This window comes from Tachyglossus aculeatus, assembly GCF_015852505.1.
Source record: "Tachyglossus aculeatus isolate mTacAcu1 chromosome 12 unlocalized genomic scaffold, mTacAcu1.pri SUPER_6_unloc_4, whole genome shotgun sequence".
Classification (NCBI taxonomy): Eukaryota; Metazoa; Chordata; class Mammalia; order Monotremata; family Tachyglossidae; genus Tachyglossus; species Tachyglossus aculeatus.
In genome coordinates, this window is record NW_024044831.1 from 7,378,890 (window position 1) to 7,404,135 (window position 25,246).

The window sequence follows — 25,246 nt, forward strand, 5'->3', positions numbered from 1 at the left end:
AGGGAAAGAACACGAGGTTTGGAGTCAGAGGTCCTGGGTTCAAATCCCGCTTCCACCAATTATCGGCCGTGTGACTTTGGGCACGTCACTTCACTTCACTGTGCCTCGGTTCCCTGGTCGGTAAAGTGGGGATTAAGGCTGTGAGCCCCCGAGGGACAAGCCGATTACCTTGTAACCTCTACAGCGCTGAGAACAGTGCTTTGCACGTAGTAAGTGCTTAAGAAATGCTACTATAATAGATTGAATTATTATTCCTATGAAACTGGTGCAGCCATACCGTAGCTGAGGCAGGTGGGTCATCCTGTCCTCTGGAACCAAACCCGAGACGCCCCCCCCCCCCCCCCCCGCGCAGAGAGGCTACCCCTACAAGGATTTGCCCACGGCCCTACTCAGGCTCAACAACACAAACTCTGACCGAGCCAAAGCCCCTAACCACAGAGAGCAGTGAAAATGTCAGAATAAGCCCCCTACCCTCACTCACCATGACCCGGGAACCCAGAGAGGAGAGCAGGAACTGGAAAGGTACTGAAGAGGCAACAGCTGAGAGGGCAGGCACTGGGAAGGTACTGAAGTGGCAACAGCTGAGAGAAGGCCAACGCTATGGGGGCCGTATACAGAGTTGGGAAGGGGCGGGGCTCGGCTCAACCGCCGGGCAATCCCTTGATTGGGAGCAGCTGAGCAGTGGGCGACCATTGAAGGGGACTGTGCCAGGGCTTTGAAGGGAGGAAGCGTGCCTTTCTGCTTAACAGTTGGTGGGAGATTAAAATGATCTAGGTGCATAAGGCAGGTTAAAAGGTCAAGGGACATCATTTTTGGGGGGGGGTGGGGGGGCAAGCGAAGCCTGTCAAAAGAAGTTAGAGATTTAATACTCCCCCCACTTAATATTGCACTCCATTTATGCACACTTTTTTCATAAATTCCCATTCTTGATGGCAGAATTGACCCCTACCAGGCTACTGTCCAGCCTGTATAGTTGCCAGGTGCTGACATTTTGAGTTTCAGCCATATTAATTGCTGGATAAAGGCTATAATCCCCTCTCTTTGAAGCCCAAGGCTGATTTTTAGGCAGTACTTCAAACGCAGTGTGCAACTGGAGAGGCATATTCCTACCAGCATTGAATCACCATGATTTACTCGGTTTGCATTCGTCTACGCACGCCTTTCAAATTTGGCTGCACAACAAAACAGTGTGTGCTGGGTAGAAGACGTAGAAAGGGAGAATTTTCCTCTAACAAAACTGATATATGGCTTTATCAGAGAGCAACAGTCACTTGGTCCTTGTTTAAAGTGCCATTAGTTAAAGCATTCTCATGATCCTCAAAGCCTTGTTAGTAAAACTGCTGCCTTCTGATTTTGTTGGCTCAGAAAAGTCTGAGTCTTACGCTCTTTTATTTGTTTTCTGGACCATCATATAAAGCTATTGTTCAGAGTCAGGATGATTAATGGCAAAAGTCTGTAACGGGAATAAGGAATTTGCTCTAAGACATTCTTAGAAGTCCTTTTGAAATATTTCAGGCCCATCAAATTCTCTAATAAATATAAAGCAATGGTCATTTCCACTTAATATGTTTTAGTAAAACCAATGTATTCTGCAACTTGCCTGCAAACATACTTTAGGTGATGGAAAATATACTGTTAATGTGGAACTTTTTTGTGGACGTGTATTTCATATATGGTTTTTTAAATCTCCAGATCTGCACTTTAAGGACTTTCTCATACAGGATTTGCCAAGTATACTTAGTGTTATGTTTGAGAAAGATTAACAGTATTTCAGATCAAAGGAGAATCCTGCTGCATGGTTTTAGAGATTGTCATTCACTCCCATTATGTCTCATTTGCACAAGATTTTCATGTAATATGAGCCATTGTTTTGATGGCAGTGATTTGACATAAAGACAGGGCCAAAATGCATCTGAGCTGATCTAGTCTGTCAGGCTGGGGGGTATCTCTGTCCCAAAGAACTTGCCAGTCAGAAAATGCAATTGTAACTCAGTTATGTTTAAGCCTTTTTCAGGTGTAAAACTTAGAATGTTCGCTGATACCAGAAAAAATAAACAATGCCTATTGGTATAGATTAGATAGAGTTTAACTAGACAAAGTGTCAGAAGTGAAATTCAAAGAACAAGTTATGAGCTGTTTGGGTGAGCTGTTTTCCTTGTGTGTTTTTTTTTCAAAGTTTACATTGACTTAAAAATAGCTGGAGTAGTGAAAAGACATGATGTCTGGTGAACATTGAACGTAGATTTATCTTCAGAAAATGTATCTGTTTATCCGGAATCATAGTTTCAAGAATACATTTGCATGGAATGAAAACTACATTTTAATTAATTGTTTAAAATATTTTTAACATTGTTGTTTCAGTGTTTGATGAAGGACCTGGTGAGAAAAAGCATGATCCATTTTTTTCTGTTTCAAATAATATAAAATCTATATTTGAAGCTACAGTAGAATTTGAATTAATTCATAATGCCCAGTTTGAGTTTTCTGAAAATTATGAAGGTCTAAAGCAGCATCTCTTAACCTTCATGCACACTTCTGTGATCTAAAAGCATAAAGTTGGCCTCAATCTTAATTAAATTATGTTTGATACAAGAAAAGGGTGGCCCAAGGGTTTCTTCAGAGTCTGGAGTTTTGGATTTTACTTTTGAGTTTCCTTATTTAAAAAAATCTAAATCATATCTTGCCTGAATTAGATTCAAGAAAATATTGAACAGCAGTTTGCTTTTCGACTTGCATTTTTATTTTTATTTTTCCACAGTGCAAGGGGAAAAAAATGAGGAATGTGCGATCATCCTCGAAAATGCACTGGTCAAAAAGGGTCTACTAATTCCTTCAGAAAAATAACTACCTCCAGTAATTTTTAAAGAAAAAAATGTAGGAAAATGGTTAAATAATTTTAAACTGAAGGTAGGCAGCACTTAAATTATCTTTTCTTCTAGGTGCAGATTCTTTATGACCTTAAATTTTCCTTGGATTTAGTTTATATAATTCACTAAAGACTGTTCTATTTTATTATAATAATACTACTGAAGTTTATTTCTGAAGGTTGAGGAAAGAAAAAATAAATGAGTTGATAGCAATAGATTTCAGTTGATGGAATTTAAAAAATGCTCATATGTGGCATTTTAAAATGTCAGTCAAAACAGCAGAAACAATTTGATGATTTGATAGCAATTTGAGATTGAGTTACAAAACACAAGAAACGGAATTATTTTTTAAAGCACAGAAAAGAGTTTTTAATTAGTGACAGTTGCTGGCACTCAGTCTTGCTGTGCAAAATTCTTTTCCAACAAATTAATTGCTTTAAATAGGATGTCAATAATTTCACCGAAATTAAAGGAGAGACGAAAAAATATTAACAGCAAATGATTAAACAAATGTGCTTTCCCTTATCAGGATACACTTGCAAAATACGTGTACAATAGCGCCCTCTACATGATTTGATTTTTTGAAAGGATTTAACTGATTAACAACGAGCCTTCTGAAATCAATTGTTATGGATTTGAGAGAAAAAGAATTTGTAATACGTTTATAACATTACAAATCATATGGAAGTCTTTACCATTTTTTCCCATTGTTACAAAAATATCAGCTATAGTAATCAAATACAATTTGGAAACACAAATTTCATCTCTCAAAAACAAAAATAAAATAAAGAGTCCAGAAGAAATGGATCTCATTTGTAAGAAAATATATATATATATTTCCTCATAATATAATAAACATTTCCTTACAAATGATGTATACTTACATACAAATTATATGTATCTGTGAACTAGAAATGCATTTTACTTAGTAGGTTGTTTAAGAAATACATTTTATTTAGTCAAAACATATTCATTCCCTTTAGTGCTCAGATAGACCTGGATGTTCTGAAAATCAGCACTATAGTCATAAAGAGATTTTCTTAATAGGTAAGGTTAATTTCAAAAATCAAACAAAAAAATCTTCAAAATTACTGCTTAGTATTTTTTCAAAAATTGGGGTGAAGATTTTGATACTCAAAAATAATGTCTTTTAGCCCTCTTTTAAGAGCAATTCTTTCCTACTTTTTACATATGATGCATGTAGCTAGACTCAGGTAAGGAATTTAATTTCTCTCATCTCTATCTCTAATGATTTTAGAAATTCCATTCATCCTTTTCTTGCTAATCTCCAAAGCTATGAAACGAAAAAATCTTTTTATATTTGTTTCCACATGTGAAGACTCTAGTATATGTAACCCCAAAACAAGCCATTTTATGTACACAATCTTTATAGTGCAACCATGTTTTTTAAACAAGGAGAACTCTGCACTTAATTGCATAAAAGGAAATTAGTTTGATCATACATAGTATTGAAATGCTAACCTAAATTTTTTGACATTTAGGAAGGCAAATCAATATTTTTCATCACAAGTGTCTCTCTAATGAAAATAAGCCTTATTTGTAATATTAATTTAAGGCTTATGTATCTTTCATTCTAGGCATATCAGGATTTAACAGTCTTCTGCTGGTACTTTTTCAGGGTAATCTGAATTCTGGAGAAGTCAGGAGAAGGCAAAGTCATCAACTGTTCATAAACTACTGAGGGCAGGAGTGAGAATTAGATAGTTCAAGATGGAAACTTAATCTATATGTATTGCTCCTGAGAAAGTCACGAGGATTTAAATTAATCAACAATGAAATTGAAATTATTATATCCTAAAATTAATAAAAAAATTCTCTCCCTTTTTAATTAAAAATGAGGGAAATAGCCTCACTAACCAAAAGATGTGACTTTTATAAATTCCTTCAGTTCAACATTAAGGGATGTCAGAGTATTTCTGTATTCTTGGCTTACCGTGGTAAAGTGGTTTAAGAGGATAGATGCAATTATTTCTACAAGAAGTTTCTGATTTTGATCCATTTTTATTTTCCACACTCTTCTGAAAACTACTGAAGTCTCAGCCTAAATTTAGAGACAAGATGTCAGTGACTCTTAGGATCACCTAGTTCATTCTGAGAGCAAATTAAAACAGTGAAAGAATAGTGCAAATAATTGTTTCATATGTTCTTTGCTTGTGACTGGGGTAATCATCAAGACTGATTTACAAATGTAGGCTTGAAGGTTTCTCAGCTTCCTGCCGGGCAGAAGACTGTTACTTTGGCATTCACACTTATACCCTTGTAATCACCACTCAAAACTATGCTCTGGTTCTTCCAATTCCCAGTCTCTTGATTGAACACCTCATTCTGTGCTAACAAGGTGTCCGCGGTATTTGAACAGGGGCTACACTCAGAAAATTGTTAATGGTTTTGCTCATTAAGAGTTGCTGCACCAGTTTTGGTAATTTGGTAACTGCCGAAGTTGCAAGTTGTTTCTACCTTCAACTTAAAAGATTGATGTGAGAATTTAAGGGAAGTGACATCAACGATGTCAGAAAGGGACAGTAGGAATCTATGGCTTTCACGCGGTCGAGCAAAATGTTCTGGACTTTGTATTTATATTGACCTAAAGGTTGTTTTCAAAAAATGCCTAAAATTGGATCAAAAAGAAGTTGGATGAGAAAGCTAAAAACAGCACATTAAAATGGCCAGGCCACAGCTTTAAAATAACCCCAAATTTGCTTATAAGTTTTTTAAAAAGTCCACCCATAGGATCCAAACTATTTCATTAAAATGGGAAAATGATAAATAGTCCTTAGGAAACCTTTTTTATTAAAGGAAATTTTATTACAGTTCTCTCTCTACCATCCTGCTGGTATTAAAAGGGACAACTTCAGTGTTTAAAAATAGATTTCAGGGATTTATATGATCTACACACTGTTTCATTTTGAAACTGTTAATAAAGTTGAATTACTTTCAACTACTGTTAGAACGAATAGCTGTCATAATCAATTAATTACGAATTCCATTGAGTTTGTAGAAGAAATAAAGCATTTAAATGTAATACTTAGAAGGTGTGTTTGGTTTTGCCTTTTGATTTGGTAAGTAATCATTTCACAGAGACATTTACAATTTTAAGACTTGATTTCTACTGGAAAAGAGCATGGCATTGAAAATTTTTACTGGGAATTGAAATAGGAACGAAAATATGTTTGCTTTTGCAGAAATGTCACCAGCAGGCAGTAGCCCCTCATTTTAGTGACTTTGTCCTTTTCTTCTTGGGCTGCTCTTTGCAAATGTATGCTAGCTCTGAAAATATATGTGAAAAGATTGATCTTTCTACTTTCCTGTATTTTCTCCCCAGGAGAAATCCAGACAACTGGCAATCCAAAAGCTTAATTTTCACAGATTCGGTGTGTTTTACAACTTAACTATTTTTTTGCTCCCCCAAATTCACAGCAAAAAAGAATTTACTCCTGTCCATATACGTTCCATCTCTAAATACTGCATGTAAAGGAACAACTCAGTTTGGCTCCAAACCCAGGGGCATGCATTTCAAACAATTTTTAGTGTTTTGGACAGTTGCCATGTTATTTTAGGGCTGAAAAGAGAGAACTGTAGCTCTAGTAGAGGATAGAGATACCTCTCCCCCCAGCACCCACCCAATAGTTAGTTAAGCGAAACACTATTTTAATGTGATTTATGTGGCGGTTTTCTTCTGTGTCACCATTTTGTCTCTGCTGTCTGAGTCCAACAACATGGTGCTTGCTAGCATTTATAATAATTTATTGGGATGAGACTTTGCCTGGGGTTCAGCCCGTGATCACTCTTACACACTGCTCAAAGGCATAAGTTTTCTATGAGTGCATTTTTTTTTTACTTAAAACTGCAGAGACAAAAACTACCTACATAAATCTTCAACTTTTTCTTTTTGAATTGGATGGCAAATAAAGACCCTGACTTGTGCACATAAAAAAATTGCTGAAATAATGCCCACCCCCACTGGGTTAAGGATTTTTGTTTTTCATGAATCAAGCCCATTATTTAAATTAATTTGGGTCTCATCATGATAATAGAATATCATTATTGGTTCTTTTAAAAATACATATGTATGTATTTGATCGCCACTTATTGGACCAACTTTCCCAAATAGTTTTTTTTTTTCTAAATGACAACAGAAAAGATTGATGACTGTAGTTTGGCACTAAATGGTTTTATTCAGTAAAAATAAAGAGGCAACATGCAAAGTGTATAAGCCATCGTGTTTCATCCTGATATCTTTAAAGGGAGAATTTCATTTATAATTTTTAAACCGCTTTACATTACAAATCCTGCAATTGAATCGATGGATCTAATACAATTTGCCTTTAGAAGTTCAGGAGCTGTGATTTAGCAAATTCTATCACTTATCTTGAAAATAAAGCCCCTCTCCTCCCCACCACACTCACACACACACTCGTTTTCAGACGCTGGGCAATAAATTCAATGCATGGGGCAATATCATCTATTTGAAATGAGTCACTGTATGTATGGAGCTTCCATTAGTGTTAATAGGAGTTACACTTGTGACCCAGTTGGAGATTAGACTCTTTAATTTGGGGGACTGTCCAGACAACGCTTCTGCCTGAAAAATTCTATTGGCTTCATTGGGAGTTATGTATCTAGAATGATGGCAGGATCAGGCTCTTAATTAGAAAGATGTGCATTAGCTTAAGGCTAGTGGAGATTCCAAGATTTGTATTACCTTTGGCAGTTTCCAACAGGCACTGTTATTTTCTCAATAAAACTAGAGTCAGTGACACCACCAAGAGGAAAAGACTGGAGTTTATTTGTTTAATACTGTGATTAAAATTGTGTTGATTTGCATTCATCATGAGTGTTATAAGAAATGCAACGTTGGCTGCAACCCGGGACTTAATTTTTGGCAAATATTGCTAGATCAATCTCTCTACCTACCTAGCTATGCCATCCTTCAGACACCTCAGTCCTTAACAGCTTACTTGTTTATTTACTGATTGATTTAACTCACCTGTGTGTGTTTATATCCATTGTCAGACTCTTTAGATCTTCCCTTTTAGGTTGTAAGCTCCCCAATTGCAGGGATAATAATAACAACAATATTAATAACAATAAGGAAATTAAGGATAACTATATTCATTCAGTGCCCTCTTTATGCCAAGCCCTGTGGTAAACATTGGCATGATACAGGACAGTAAGATTAGACACAGTCCCTGCCCCATAGAGTTCATAGTCTAAGAGGGAGGGGGAATAGGAACTCTATCCCCATTCTACAGATGAGGAAACTGGGGTTGTATCTCACCTAAGTTCATACCAGAACAGGGGCCAAAATCCTGGTGTTCTGATTTACCATCTCGTGCTCTTTCTACTATTCCATTTTGCCTCTCTGGCAGACCATTTCTGACATTCTTTCTCTACATCCCCCTAGCACTTAACACAATAACCTCTACCTAAGGTGGCTACTGGAAGTGCTCAAAAACACTGCACATCGGTAGCGCATAGCGTCCCATGCATTAACTCCTGGCAGAGTATGATAATGGCCTTATGATGCAGAGTAATATAATGATATCACACAATCCACTTTATGAAGGAAGGCTGAGTTTGTTAAACCTAATGAGTTTCTTGGTGGGTGAGGGAAGAAAGGAGAACACTTGGATTCCCCTACTTGCTCCAGGGAATTTAAACATCAGAGCTAGGATACTGGGTGGCTGAAGCTGTTATGGTGTGAGACCGAATGCTGAAAATAACAATACCAGATATAAAGGTGTTTGATTCCCTAGTCAACCTGGATTCGGGTCAGACCAGCAGAAAAACATATTGTCTGGTCTAAAACAAGATGACTGGCCACCCTATCTATAACTCGAAGACACTCAATACTGTTGAAGATGGCATTAGATTTAATTTCCTGAACCTCATTATGGGGATGAATGTGTTGTTGACTCTCCATAGATGTTAAATAATCAATAAACACCCCTCCTCTACAACACCCTATTTTCCCATAGCCTTCCCCAAAATCTAGGCACTGACTCAGTGCCTAGCGTTCAGTTCTACTATTACAAATTTTAATAGTGGGGTAGACCGATGCATATTAACTCTTGTTTTCTCTTATGCTGTTGAGTCATCTCCAACCCATAGTGGCGCCATGGACACATCTCTCCCAGGATGCCCCACCTCCACCTGCAATCATTCTGGTAGTGTTTCCATAGAGTTTTCATAGTCAAAATACGGAAGTGATTTAGCATTGCCTCCTGCACAGTAAACTGAGTCTCCACCCTCAACTCTCTCCCATGCAGCTGCTGCCCACCACAGGTGAGTTTTGACTTGTAGCAGATTGCCCACTACTTACTAGCCACTGCCCAAGCTGGGAATGGAATGGGTTTGCCTCTGCTTGACTCTCCCTCCCATTGTCGAGACTGGTAGAGTACTGGAAACTCTCCAGGTGCAACCCTGAGAGTGGAGCATATTAATTACCTAAGATTTATTAGTATTAAGATTAAGGTTAAGATTACTGCATCATTCTCCTATTTACTGCATCAACCTCCTGATTGCCTCATCAGGTTTCTTGCTAACCTCCCTGCCTTATGCCTCTCCCCACTCCAGTCCATACTTCACTCTTCTCTCCAGATCATTTTTTCCATAGAACTGTTCAGTCCATTTCCCCACTCCTCAAGACTCTCCAGTGGTTGCCCATCCACTTCCACATTAAACAGAAACTCCTATCGGCTTTAAAGCACTCAATCACCTTGCATCCTCCTACCTTACCTCCCTCATTTCCTACTACAACCCACTTCATCCCTCTAATGCCAACCTACTCACTACACCTTGATCTCATCTATCTCCCCACCAACCTCTCATCTACATCCTGCCTCTGGCCTGGAATGTCCTCCGTCTTCATATCCAAAAGACAATTATTCTCCCCTAAGCCCTCCTTTCCTCTTCTCCCACTCCCTTTTGTGTTGGCCTGACTCGGTCTTGTTATTCATCCCCCTTCCCAGACCCTCAACACTTATGTACATATCTGTAATTTATATATTTATAGTAATGTCTGTCTCCTCATTAGACTGTAAGGTCATTGTGGGCAGGGAATGTGTCTCGGTGTTATATTGCACTCTCTCAAGTGTTTGGTACAGTGCTCTGTACACAGTAAGTGCTCATAAATATGATGGAATGAATGCTCTTCCAAGTGCTTAATACAGTGTTTTACACACAGTAACCACTCAATAAATATGCTTGAATGAATGAATCCCGACTTTCAAAGCCTTATTGAAGGCTTCCAAGAGGCCTTCCCCAGCAAAACTCCCATTTCCTCTTGCCACTCCCTTCTACTTTGCCCTTGAACTTGGATTTGCACCTTTTATTCATGCTTCCCTCAGCCCCACAGCACTTATGTATATACCCATAATTTATTCATTTATATTAATGTCTGTCTCTCCCGCTAGACTGTAAGCTCATTGTGGGCAGGGAATATGTCTACCAACTCTTTTGCATTGTCCTTTCCCAAGTGCTTAGAACAGTGCTCAGCGCTTAGAACAGTGCTTTGCACATAGTAAGTGCTTAATAAATGCCATAATTATTATTATTATTATTAACACTGCTCTGTACATAGTAAGCTCTCAATAAATACCATTGATTGAACAATTGACCAAGTGACTTGCTCAGTGTCACACAACAAGCAAGTGGCAGACAGGATTTGAACCCAGGTACAGTACCGGGCACATAGTAAGTGCTTAACAATACCATAAAAAATCAAATAATAAAGACATTTATTAAGTACTGTGTGCAAAATTCTGGGGTAGACATAAGGTTAACGGTTACATCACAGTCCCTATCCTACTTGGGACTCACAACCTATCTTATCCCCATTATACAGAAGAGGAAATGAGGCCCAGAGAGGTTAAATGACTTACTCAAGGTCAAACAGTAAGTCAGTCTTGGAAGTGGGACTCAGAAACAGGTCTCCTGACTCTCAGTCCTGGAGTCTTTCTACTAGGCCCTCCTGCCTCCCGTGGAAGGGCCCCCATTTACAGCAACCACTTTTCTGCTACTCCTTTCAGGCTCTAGAGTGGTCCAGAGCTTAGTTGGGGAACTAAGCCAACACCAAAGTTCCCCAACTCATCCCTAGGGGGGATGAGTTGGAAGCTTTCCTTCCAAGCTAGTGAGTTAGAGTGAGAATAGTAGAAGACCAAGATAAGTTAGTTTGTGAACATGAAGTGGATGTCTAGGAAGTTTAGCATCACATTGTTCCTCCATGGGCCCTCAGATTCTACTATCAGCTAGTCAACACCTGGTGGCAGGGTGGATCATGGGTTTAGCAGTAGTAGAATTGATATTTCTTAAGCTTTTACAGTGGGCTGTATGGAATGCTGGGAACAGGAATAGCAGCATTTTTCTAGACCTGTTTTCTCCTCCCCATGACACACACATACTTACTGTGTGCACAGCACTGTACTAAGTACTTAGGCAACATGGAGAAAAAGGAAAAGATGCCTGCCCTTGAGGAACTTACAATTGAATGTGGGAAGCAGTTGACACTGATATCTAGTTATGTTTCTGTGTCTGTTGAAATTAGAAGTATTTGGATAAAAGAATATTACTAGTATTATTGTACTGCGTTCTCAATGTGAAGCATGACTGGATATGAACAGGAACTATTAATTCAAAGAACAGTCATCTCACTGCTGCTTCACTGTATTTTCAGGTCAGATTACAGAGCCACCACCTGTGACTCAAGGTGGTAGCATTGTTGTGGTTTAGTCCAGCATTTCTCCTGTTCTGGAATTTCTAACTGGTGCATTAACTTTGCCATCAAAGTAATGCCACCAGTATATGGGGAAGCAGCTTCCAAAAACATTTATTTTGCCCTATGACCCTCAACAATCTTGACATGAACCAGAAAGCAGAAAAAACTTCTTTATTCCTTTGAAATTGTTTCATGACACATTTCTCAGGGGAGAACACCACACAATAAACAAGTTCTCTGCCAATCCTCCATATTTGAGGAGGCAAACAGAACTGTTTTTTTCCTGACTTATTTGTGTGATTAATAATCCTGTTTTTCAGTTCACTCTAAAATACTACAGTGCAAAGATTCTATTAAGATGCTGTGACATTAATTAACAGTGCCACTTGTTTTCATTTCATTTGACTTTCATGGATTTTGGTCCATCAGACAGTACACTGAAAAACAGTTCCTTAACACTGCAGTGATTTCCTTTCATCACCTAGGTATCATTTCATGCTAATGCCAAAAGGTTAAATGTTACAATTATTTATGCTAATCCCAATTTCCCTCTTGCTAAAGGCAGTAAAAACCAAGCAGCAGCAATTGATTATACAGCACTGACAGTCTGATAGTGGAAAAGCACAGTTCCATCAATGAGAAATCTGAACTATGTCTGTTCAAATGCTATGATATAGCCTCATGAGAGCACCAATCACTAGCAGCTAATAATGATATGACTATTCATTGCCTTCATTCTGGGTTCAGTCATTTTAATCATTTATTTGGTGAGGAAAGAAGCTTTAAAAATAAAAGTGCCTATTTTGATTTAAAAACCCAGTCTAAATTACAATGTTATTCATTCACAGATACAAGTATGAGTATTTTCTGATCATGGTGTTAATGAGATTTCTTTACAGGTTAGAAATGGTCTTTTGACTCTCCCTATTTTTGCTATTTTTCATTGCATTTGTCACTGACACATCTGCTTTTATGGAATGTCTCCCTCAGTAGAAATGCTCAAGTGCCTTATTCAGATTAATTATTGTTTTAGTAAAATTGGATTGACTAATCTGAGTAAGCAAAGCTCATGAATATTGGGATTGGAACAGTCATATGAAAATTGATTTCCCGTGTAAGAATTAAACTAAGATACTGTTTAAGCCAAAGTTCAGAAATTGACTTAAAAGCTTTGTCATGTGGTCACAGCCTTAAAAACAAAGTTACCATTCTTTACAAATTATGGAAACAAGAAAGCCAATCTGTACCTAACAATGCTATGCTATGGTCATTGCTGCATTGGCATCTTTCTCAGTTCAATTGAGAGTCTGCTGGTGAATCTATAAGCTTTATAAAGCCATCCAGGGAATTTTGCAAATTTGAATTCTAACCGAGAAGCCTCCTGGAAGGCCTTCCTTCATTTCTTCATATTTATGTGTAGCTGTCCTTTGGGTTTGAAGATGACACTACTGATGTGAGATCTTATCCATCCAGCCAATCATTAATCAATGGTGCTTACTGAGTAACTACTGAGGGCTAGGCACTGTACTAAGCACATGGTAGAGCCCGTCAGTTCCAAGGTACATGTTCCCCTCAAGGAGTTTACAATTTAATGGGGTAGACGGGTAAACCGATTGGGATAGTGAAAGGTGGAGGAAGAATAAGGCAAAGCAGGAAGCAGTACAAAAACATTGGGATGAAACAGCTGATATTAAGAGGATATTAGGGGATATTAGGAGGGATTTCAAGGTGGGGAGAGCTGTTTCCTGGCAGAATTGAGAAGGGAGAGAATTCTGGGCTGGGAGACCAGCATAAACGAGGGGTGTCTAATAAGACTGTTGGTGTCTGCTTTGTTTTCCTTAGTGTGTTTTTTCTGAACTGGCCCTTAAAAACTCTACATGGATGAAATCTCTGCCCGGCAGTGAGGTATGCAACAGGCCCGCACCTGTCTGCCACCTTCCCAGCCTTGCCATCTTTCAGTACTATTACCATGAGTAATTAGACACTTATTTGTTATGGATTATGTGATTCACTTGGAGTTATACTGTGATCACACTTAACTTCTGGCTGGACATCAGTGCATGTCAACTTCTCTTCCCTACAAGGATCATATCTTCTACTTCTGTATGTTCCTCATTCTATGTACTAGTCCTCTTCACCTGCTACAGTCAGTCAATCTCCAGTCACTCTCTTGGTTCCTCCCATGCTAATCTCCTTGCTGAACCTCACTCTTGACTCTCCTATCTCCATCCCTTCATTCATGTCATTCCTCTGGAATGTCTTTGCCCATCTAATTAAAGAGATGACAATTCTTCCCCCAAATTCAAAGCCTTCCTAAAATCCCATCTTCTCCAACAAGTCTTTCCTGATTAAACTCCCAAAGCCCCAAGTCAATCCACCCATCAACCACCTCTAGCCCTTCCCCTTCTAGACTGTAAGCCTGTTGTTGGGTAGGGACCATCTCTATATGTTGCCGATTTGTACTTCCCAAGCGCTTATTACAGTGCTCTGCACACAGTAAGTGCTCAATAAATACGATTGAATGAATGAATGAACTTAACACACTCCCTTAGCACTTGCATATATGTGTATTGTATTGATTGTACAGTCAATGCATTTATTCCGATTAGCCTACTTGTAAATACTTTGCTTTCTTTCTCCCCTATTAGACTGTAAGTTCTTTGTGGGCAGAAAATATTTCTGGCACTCTTGTTGTACTTTCATAATCAATCTATCAATCCATGGTATTTATTGAGTGCTTACTGTGTGCAGAGCACTGTATTAAGCACTTGGGAGAGTACTGTACAACAAAACTGTCAGACACATTCCCTACCCACAACAAGCTCACATTCTATAGGGAATAGACTGTGTTTAGTGCTAAGTGCTTAGTATAGAAAATTCCATCCAGCAGAGCCTCAATAAATACTATCGCCAACACCTACAATTTAGGTTCAGTGCTCTGTATAAGGAAGTTGTCCAATCAACTTTGTTGATAAGATGAGGAAGGGTTCAGTAGCTTGAAAACCACCATCCCCAAGAAATCTCCTGAGGGTGATTTCTATCCCAGAGAGAATCCTGGTTGGTCATCTATCATCAGGCAAAACTCCTCACCCTCGGCTTCAAGGCTCTCCATCATCTTGCCCCCTCCTACCTCACCTCCCTTCTCTCCTTCTACAGCCCAGCCCACACCCTCCGCTCCTCTGCCATTAATCTCCTCACTGTGCCTCGTTCTCGCCTGTCCCGCCATCAACCCCTGGCCCATGTCCTCCCCCTGGCCTGGAATGTCCTCCCTCCCTCCACACATTTGCCAAGCTAGCTCTTCCTCCCTTCAAAGCCCTACTGAGAGTTCACCTCCTCCAGGGGGCCTTCCCAGACTGAGCCCCCTCCTCCCTCTCCCCCTCCCCCTCCCCCGCCTTACCTCATTCCCCTCCCCACAGCACCTGTATATATGTATATATGTTTGTACGTATTTATTACTCTATTTATTTTATTTGTACATAATTATTCTATTTATTTATTTTGTTAATATGTTTTTTTTTGTTGTCTGTCTCCCCCTTCTAGACAGTGAGCCCACTGTTGGGTAGAGACTGTCTCTATATGTTGCCAACTTGTACTTCCCAAGCGCTTAGTACAGTGCTCTGCACACAGTAAGTGCTCAATAAATATGATTGAATGAATGAATGAATCCATAGTACATATGGAAATGCATTTACATTCCTTAAATGTACTCAGATTTCGGGTAAACTTCAAGAAAATTTACAGTCCTATCCCATCTATGTATTCCATCTTCTAGGATGGAAGTATAAAGTGAGGGCATTCTGATTTTATCATTGTCATGATCACCTATCACTCATGATTATTGAGGAAGTAGGGAGTCCAGAGAGTGGGAGAAGAAGACCCTTGGCCATCTTGAGGGTGACAAGCTGTGTGTCTGTGAGAACAGGACAGAGGGAGAGCTCATCAAGTGGACCCTGGACAGACACAGGGCACAGGGACTCCAGGGGAGTAAGACTCCTGTCGCTGAGCAGGAGAAAGGACCTGGAAGGACCCTGCAATCAAAAGTGGAATCTGAGGATCCCCCCAAAAAGAAGAGGAAGGACCAGAGGAACATGAGCCTTGGAACACCTCCAGGAAATACAGAGATTCCTGGGGGAAAAAGTGTTAGATTCGGAGAAAGGTGATTTGGACTGGATTTGTTTTGGTATTGTTAAGCTCTTACTATGTACCAAGCACTGTTCTATGCACTGGGGTAAATACACATTAATCAAGTTGGACAAAGTCCCTCTCCCACATGGGGCTCATGCTCAGGGCTTAGTACAGTGCCAGTGCTTAGTACATGTCTTGACACCAAGTTAGCACTTAACAAATACCATAATTATTATTATTATCCCATTTTACAAATGAGATAACTGAGGCCCAGAGAAGTGAAGTGACTTGCCCAAGATCATACAGCAGACATATGGCAGAGCTGGGATTAGAACCCAGGTCCATCTGACTCCTAGGCCCATGCTCTATCCACTTGTTAAGCACCCATTTAATCAATCAATCAATCGTATTTATTGAGTGCTTACTGTGTGCAGTGCACTGTACTAAGTGCTTGGGAAGTACAAGTTGGCAACACATAGAGACAGTCCCTACCCAACACTGGGCTTTAACATTGTTGAGATCTCAGATCTTGGTGTCAGCTTGTGGTAGGGGCTGAAGGAAAAACTCCAGGTGCTGTAAATCTGTGGGAGCAGGAAGAAGTGCTCTGTTTGTGAGCTTCCCCAGGGGAAGGTGGTAGGTTAGTCCCTGATGACCTCTACATATTTGAGGAGATGCCTATGCTTCAGTCGAGGGCTGGTGTTGTCAATAAGCTCGCAGGAACTTGGGGAGTCCTGGGCAGGATGTCCCCAAACATGCATTAGAAGAACAGGAGAACTAGAGGATTTTAGAACCCAGTGGAGATTGACCGGAGTCCTGGTGCTCATACTGTGACTCCTGGAGCCTTTTCAGACAGGATTTAGATCTGAGAACTTCTGGTTATTACAGAGCAAGACAATCCTAGCCTGTAAGAAGCTTACAATTTAAGGAGGGGACAAACACTAAAATAGATTACACATAGAAAGAAGCAACAGAGTTTAAGATTTGCTGGGCAGCAGCAGCATGGGAGAGAGTCAAGGGTGAAGACTCAGGTACACTGTTCAGAGGAGGCAATGGTGAACCATTTCTGTATTTTGACCAAGAAAAGTCTATGGATACACTACCAGAATGATTGCAGATGGAGGTGGGGTGTTCTGGAAGAGATGTGTCCATGGCGTCACTATAGATTGGAGACAATTCTACAGTGTAAGACAAGACAATACATGAGTTACTGGATGAAGGTGAGTACTAAAGCGAATAGGTAATGTGGCAATATTGAAGCGGTAGGGGGACATAGGGTAGGAAGATGATAGAATAATTAAGGAAGAGCTCCTGGAGGACACGTAATTGGGGAGAATAGTGGATCAGTTGGATGTGAAGGGAGAGAGAGTTCTTAGTAGGTGGAATAGTAGATTGCCATTACTATGATAATTGTGGTGTTTGTTAATAATAATAATAATCATGGTATTTGTGAAGCGCTTACCATGTGCTAGGCACTGTACTAAGCACTGGGGTGGTACAGACAAATCGGGTTGGACCAAGTCCCAGTCCCATTGAGGGTTCACGGTCTCAATCTCCATTTTACAGATGCACAGAGAAGTGAAGTGACTTACCCAAGGTCACACAGCAGGCAAGTGGCAGAGTCAGGATTAGAACTCGTGACCTTCTACCAAGTCCCAGTCCCATTCAGGGCTCACAGTCTCAATCTCCATTTTACAGATGCACAGAGAAGTGAAGTGACTTACCCAAGGTCACACAGCAGACAAGTGCTTAGTACAGTGCTCTGCACACAGTATGCGCTCAATAAATATGATTGAATTAAAGTGGCAGAGTCAGGATTAGAACTCATGACCTCCTGACTGCCAGGCCCGTGTTCTATCCACTGTGTCACGATCATCATCATTCTCATTATCATCATCATCATGATTGATAGCATTATTATCCCTGTTATTATGCTCTCCACTCCTGCAAAGGGAAGAACTACACGCTTATGATGGCAGATAGGACTCTGGAGGTGGCTGTGGAAAGTGGGGATGGAGGGACTGAGGCTAGAGAAGCAGCATGGCCTAGTGGAGAGAACACGGGCCTGGGACTCAGAAGGACCTGGGTTCTAGTCCGGGCTCTGCAACATGTCCGCTGTGTGACCTTAGGCAACTCAACTTCTCTGGGCCTCAGTTATCGAATCTGTAAAATGGGAATTAAGAATATGAGCCCCATATGGGACAGGGGACTGTGTCCAACCTGACTAATTTGCTTAGAACATTGTTTGGCACACAGTAAGAACTTAACAAGTACCATAATTAGAGACAGCATTCAGCCTGGCCCCAGATAGGGCCACGCTTCCCCTTTCACTCACAGAACATCTCGTAGATAAATCTAATTTATTATGGATAAGACAAGACGGAATAGCAAAATTCTGCTTTTTGGAAAGAGTTTTGTCAGCTTTAGAGCCAGTCCCAGAATTTTCTCCGAGGCAGAGATGCAAAGCAGGTGCTGGCCTTCATAGCCTTAGGGGTTGCATCAGTGGCTGGTCTGCCTGGGCCCTGGCCTAGTTTAGTAAGGAAATTTTATTGGAATCAATTTGGTTTCTGCCCTGGGAACTTGGTGCAAGTGTATTAAGCCCTAAGAAAGCACCACTGGGGAATTAACCCAGACCTACAAAAGCAGTGTTAATAATAATAATAATAATCATATTTTTTAAGTGCTTACTATGTGCAAAGCACTGTTCTAAGAATTGGGGGGGTTACAAGGTGATCAGGTTTTCCCACGTGGGGCTCACAGTCTTCATCCCCATTTGACAGATGAGGGAACTGAGGCACAGAGAAGTTAAGTGACTTGCCCAAAGTCACACAGTTGACAAGTGGCAGAGCCGGGATTAGAACCCATGAACTCTGACTTCCATGCCGGTGCTCTTTCCACTGAGCCATGCTGCTTCTAAACCATGGCCATCACCTCTATATCAGAGATATAGAACCCCTGATTTTAGCACCACAGCTATCACTGATAAATACTATTGACAGCTTTTCACCAGACACCTCCCTCCAAGTCCTTCCCAACTGCCCAGCTCTGCCCACCTACCCTGCTACTGCCAAGGGTGGATGGATGCAGTTGAGCCTTGCTATGAGTCCCGCTAATGCAATATCTCACCCAACGTGACCAGTTTCTTTGGTTTGCCATTGAGCTGCTATTGTATTCAGATCTGAAGTGGAAGATTTAGTTAGGGGTGGATAAGAGCAGGTGTTGGCTTTCCAGATATTTTCCTCCTATTACTTCTCTCCCTTTGGCTCTATTTAATCACTTGCAAATAGTGTGAACAGGAGGAAGAGCAAGGATAAAATAGAAAGGAGTACATATATATCAGAATAAATATTTCAACAAATATGACTATTTGAGTAAATATATGAATTAGCAAAAATCAACATAAGTACATGGATGCTGAGCATAGGAATAGGGTACTTAAGGGCTATGGGTGGTTTTTTGGATTCAAGGGTTTAAGTGACTTAATCACGGGAGGCAACAAGGAAGAGGTGGGATTTTAAAAGGGTGCACTGCACAGAATAAGTGCTCAATAAATAAAACGGATTGATTGTTTTAAAATGGGAAGAGCTGTGGTGTGACGGATTGGAGTAGTGAGGCATGAAGCTCCAAGCAGAGAGAGAAACTAGTGGGGAGGAAAGGGGAGGGTGGAGGGAGGAGAATTGGGAATGAAGCACAGTTAGAAGATGATCTTGGGATGAATGAAGAGTGCAAGCTTTGTTGTTGCAGGTGAAGAGACCTGATATCTAAGATGGAGAAAATTCGGTAGGGCCACATGAAAATGATCCTAAGGAATTTCTGTTTGCTGTGGTGGGAGATGGATAGCATTATGATGGATGCAAGAGACATTTTAGGAAGCATTGTGTTATAGAGACTGAAATGGGGAGAGGCTGGAGGCATTGAGACAATTAAGGACGCTGATACAGTAATACGACCATCGTGCATTAAAAGCTTGGTTAAGGGTGGAGAGGAAATTCAATAAATCAATCAGTAGTATTTATTGGGCATTTTGTGCAGAGCATTGTACTAAGCACTTGGGAGAGTAAAATATGGTTAGTAGACATGGTTCCTGCCTTCAGGAGAGACAGATACTAAAATAAATTAGCACAGACTTGGGAGCCAGATGACCCGGGTTCTAATCCCAGCCCTGCCACTTCAATCAATCAATCAATCGTATTTATTGAGCGCTTACTATGTGCAGAGCACTGTACTAAGCGCTTGGAAAGTACAAATTGGCATCACATAGAGACAGTCCCTACCCAACAGTGGGCTCACAGTCTAAAAGGGGGAGACAGAGAACAGAACCAAACATACCAACAAAATAAAATAAGTAGGATAGAAATGTACAAGTAAAATAAATAAATAAATAAATAGAGTAATAAATATGTACAACCATATATACATATATACAGGTGCTGTGGGGAAGGGAAGGAGGTAAGATGGGGGGATGGAGAGGGGGACGAGGGGGAGAGGAAAGAAGGGGCTCAGTCTGGGAAGGCCTCCTGGAGGAGGTGAGCTCTCAGCAGGGCCTTGAAGGGAGGAAGAGAGCTAGCTTGGCGGATGGGCAGAGGGCGGGCATTCCAGGCCCGGGGGATGACGTGGACCGGGGGTCGATGGCGGGACAGGCGAGAGCGAGGTACAGTGAGGAGATTAGTGGTGGAGGAGCGGAGGGTGCGGGCTGGGCAGTAGAAGGAGAGGAGGGAGGTGAGGTAGGAGGGGGCGAGGTGATGGAGAGCCTTGAAGCCCAGGGTGAGGAGTTTCTGCCTGATGCGCAGATTGATCGGTAGCCATTGGAGGTTTTTGAGGAGGGGAGTAATATGTCCAGAGCGTTTCTGGACAAAGATAATCCGGGCAGCAGCATGAAGTATGGATTGAAGTGGAGAGAGACACGAGGATGGGAGATCAGAGAGAAGGCTAGTGCAGTAGTCCAGACGGGATAGGATGAGAGCTTGAATTAGCAGGGTAGCGGTTTGGATGGAGAGGAAAGGGCGGATCTTGGCAATGTTGCGGAGCTGAGACCGGCAGGTTTCGGTGACGGCTTGGATGTGAGGGGTGAATGAGAGAGCGGAGTCGAGGATGACACCAAGGTTGCGGGCTTGTGAGACGGGAAGGATGGTAGTGCCGTCAACAGAGATGGGAAAGTCAGGGAGAGGACAAGGTTTGGGAGGGAAGACAAGGAGCTCAGTCTTCGACATGTTGAGCTTTAGGTGGCGGGCGGACATCCAGATGGAGATGTCCTGAAGGCAGGAGGAGATGTGAGCCTGGAGGGAGGGGGAGAGAGCAGGGGCAGAGATGTAGATCTGGGTGTCATCAGCGTAGAGATGATAGTTGAAGCCGTGGGAGCGAATGAGGTCACCAAGGGAGTGAGTGTATATTGAGAACAGAAGGGGACCAAGCACTGAACCTTGGGGAACCCCCACAGTAAGAGGATGGGAGGGGGAGGAGGCCCCTTGGCTGCTGTGTGTCCTTGGGCAAGTCACTTCACTTCTCGGTGCCTCATTTACCTCATCTGTAAAATGGCAATTAAGACTGTGAGCCCCATGTGAGACAGGGACTGTGTTCAAACTGATTAGCTTGTATCATCCCCAGCACTTAGTACATTGCCTGGCACAAAATAATCACTTAACAAATACCATTTAAAAAATAAGTGCTGTGGGTAGAGGGGGCAGGACTTAGAGGGTGAGGACTCAAGTGTCCAGGTGATACAGTAGGGAGAGAAATAAGGCAGGGAGATGAGAGATTAGTCATGGAAGGCTTCCTGGCAGGGATATGATTTCAGTTGGACTTTGAATATGGGGAGAGTAGTGATCTACCAGATGTGAAAGGGGAAGGGAGTTTCTGACAGGAGAGGGGCTTGAGTACAAGTTTGAAGGAGGGAAAGACAAGAGTGAGGTACAGTGAGCAGGCTGGCATTACAGGAGTGAAATGTGTTGGATGGAATGTAGTGAGAGAGGAGAAAGGATAAATAGAGAGGGGAGAGCTGACTGAGTGTATCAAAGCCACTGTTGGGGTGTTTGATGCACAGAGGGAAGGGGAAACGATTGGAGAAATTTGAGAAGTGGGAAAGTGTGCTCAAAAATATTAGAAAAATGATATGAGCAACTGAGTGACTGCACTTACATATCTGTGATTTATTTATATGAATGAATGTCTGTCTCCCCCTCTAGACTGTAAGCTTATTGTGGGCAAGGAGCATGTCTATTAACTTTATTATATTATACACTCCAAAGCACGTAGCATAGTGCTCTGCACAAAGTAAGTGCCCAATAAATACGATTGATAGATTGATTGAGGGAAGCGTGAAGTGGAGAGGAGAGAGACTGGAGGAAGAAGGGTCAGTGAGGAGGTTGAGTCTGTAGATGAAATAGGATATAACAAACAGGAAATGTTGGAAGGAACCACTAGCAGAATTAATTGAATTGCTTGAGCTAAAAGACAATGAAGAGTTGAGGATAATAATAATAATGATGATGACATTTATTAAGTGCTTACTATGTGCAAAGCACTGTTCTAAGCACTGGGGAGGTTAGACGGTGATTAGGTTGTTCCACGGGGGGCTCACAGTCTTAATGATGCCAAAGCTGTGGGTCTTTAAGCTGGATGCTAGTGAAGTAGCTACAGATGGGAGATCTGGGAGCAAGAGAAAGAATAACCAAGGATGTGAAGATCTATCATGGTAGCTGTTGTAGGGGAGAGTGATATTTGAGACTAATAAAACTGAGGGATTTTCTTGAGCAACAAGAAAATCTCTCTGCCATCTGCCATCTGTCATCCCTGCCATCACCAGCAAATGGAGTTGTCTTGAAGCAGCATAGTGTAGTGGATTAAGCAAGGGCCTGGGAGTAAGAAGGTTGTGGGTTCTAATCCCAGCTCTGCCACTGAGCTGTGTGACCTTGGACAAGTCATTTCACTTCTCTGTGCCTCAGTTTCCTCATATGCAAAATGGTAATTAAGACTGTGAACCCCATGCGGGACAGGGGACTGCGTCCAATGTGATTTGCTTGTATTCACCCAGTGCTTAGTATAGTGCCTGGCACACAGTACAGGCTTAACAAACAGCAGAATAGTTATAATTATTGATAATTTTTCAAGATCTGACTCTACACCTACATTCCCCCAATACTTTTGTTTACCTTTCCTTCTATCGAAAACTGGCTTCCTCTGGGGGAGGAAGTCCTGCCTTTCTTAGATCTTTCTTCCTTTTTATGTGAGCAATAAAATGTAGATTATTGGAAGGTTTTAGGAAAAAAACTACCCGTGGGTTGGAAAAGCAATTTCCAGCATGTTTTGTTCCTGGGACAACTTGTGCCAGGAAGGAGAGTACCTGGCAGAAACAATAATGCATTGCCCAGGTAGCAATTCTATGGCCAACTGGCCCTCTAGCCATGCATTCCGCTCTGGCCCCTGTGGCTATTCTTGGAAATAACGACAGAGTCAGCTTCTCCCTTTGATGGAGCAGTTTCATATTTGCCATGAAAAATAGATTTTAGCCAGACTAGTGACATTAGAAAATACTCATTCTGGATCATTCAGTCTAATCCGGACAAGGGTTTGAACGTTTTATCTCTGCAGGAACTCTGGATATGTGCAGTTTAAATAAGATTTCCCTGATTAGGTTTTAAACTAGGAGTGGATTATGTAAAATTAAAATGGAAAAAAAGGATCTTCTCAGACAAAGCCCCATTTGTTCCTCGGACTGGGTATGTATTTCAAAATGTGCTTATATTTGATTTTCAGTGGTATGTTATATTGTTATGTTGTACTCTTCTAAGGGCTTAGGACAGTTCCCTGAACACAGTAAGCACTCAATCAATGTGACTGATTGATTGAATAATAATCACAGCCTAGCAGATGTGGTATATCAAGATATATTTCTGCAATCACTTGTGGTAACATTTTTGACAGTGGCCTTGTGAAATTAAAGTAATAATTGATATCTAAATAATGATGGCATTTGTTAAGCGCTTACTATGTGCAGAGCACTGTTCTAAGCGCTTGCTTCCCTTACTTAGGACTCACATTTTGAAAGTTTTCAAACAGCTCTAGAATGGGGCTGGGATTATTTTCTGCAGGGCTATATATTGTGTAGTGGTGTGGGCATAATGAGAGCTCAATAAATTCCACTTATGATGTAAAGCCTTTAAATATGAGGATTTGGGCGGTGCGAATGGAAAGAAATGTCACTGATCCATGGTAGAGGAGCTATTATCAATATATGTCTGAGGTTTGTTTGCTTATTTAAGTGGAGAGGAATAGTGGTATCGTTGGAATAGCAGATTGGAGTACCACCTCCACCCCCCGACAACGCCCTCCTGAAGGATCACCTCCTCCAGAAGGCCTTCCCAGTCTAAGCCCCCCTTTTCCTCAGCTCCCCCTCCCCAACTCGCTCCCTTTGCTCTACCTTCCTCCCTGCCCCACAGCACTTGTGTATATATGTACATATCTATAATTCTATTTATTTATATTAATGCCTGTTTTACTTGTTCTGATGTGTATATATATCTAATTCTGTTTATTTTTATTGATGCTACTGATGCCTGTTTACTTGTTTTGATGTCTGTCTTCCCCCTTCTAGACTGTGGGCCCATCATGGACAGGGATTGTCTCTCTTTGTTGCTGAATTGTACTTTCCAAGGGCTTAGTACAGTGCTCTGCACACAGTAAGCGCTCAGTAAATAGGATTGAATGAATGAATGAATTGGAGGCAGGTCTTTTCAGACAGTCTTTACCTCATCTGTAAAATGGGGATTAAGGCAGTGAGCCGCATGTGGGACATGGGACTGGGTTCAACCTGATTAGCTTATATCTACTGGCACTTTGGACAATGTCTGGCAAATAGTAAGCCCCTAAAAATACCATTAAAAAGAAGGTAGCTGTACCCATGTATGATTGCCTGCTAAGGTTAGGATGCAATATTATGGTGTCCCCTAGGAGGACAGAATATTTCAGTATTGCTTTCATGTTTGAAGATGGCACCACTGATGATGAAACTCACCTGTAAGGGTGCATGTACCTAAAGGCCCAAAGTCGGGTACACAGGCCCAACCCCATTGTTAACCCCCAAAAGACTGTCCCTTGTTGCGGTGACACATCTGAGGTTTGTAGTTCCTGGCACTGTTCACTTTGTTGCTTCCTTGTTTCTCGTTCCTTAACAAAATTTGGCTAGAAAAAACACCCCTTGTTTATTGAAAACAGTTCGCTACACTGGTCTTCCTCAGCAACTGACTCTCAGTTTTCTGCTGGAATGCACCAATGTCTTCGACTTTGTTTTAATATGTTCTTAAAATGTTTATTCTGCCCTTGTCTGTCCTGCTTTTATTTTCCTCATTTTGGGTCTCCACAAAACAGTTTTTGATGTTTCTGGCTGTTATTCATTCTCCTCATGTGTCATGTCCTCACATGTTCCACCCAGGGTGGAGGTGAATATAACTTCAGTACTACAAGGCTGTGTTTCAGAACTTCACTGTTTGTGATCTTGCGCTCAATGAAAACAATTGAGTGAATA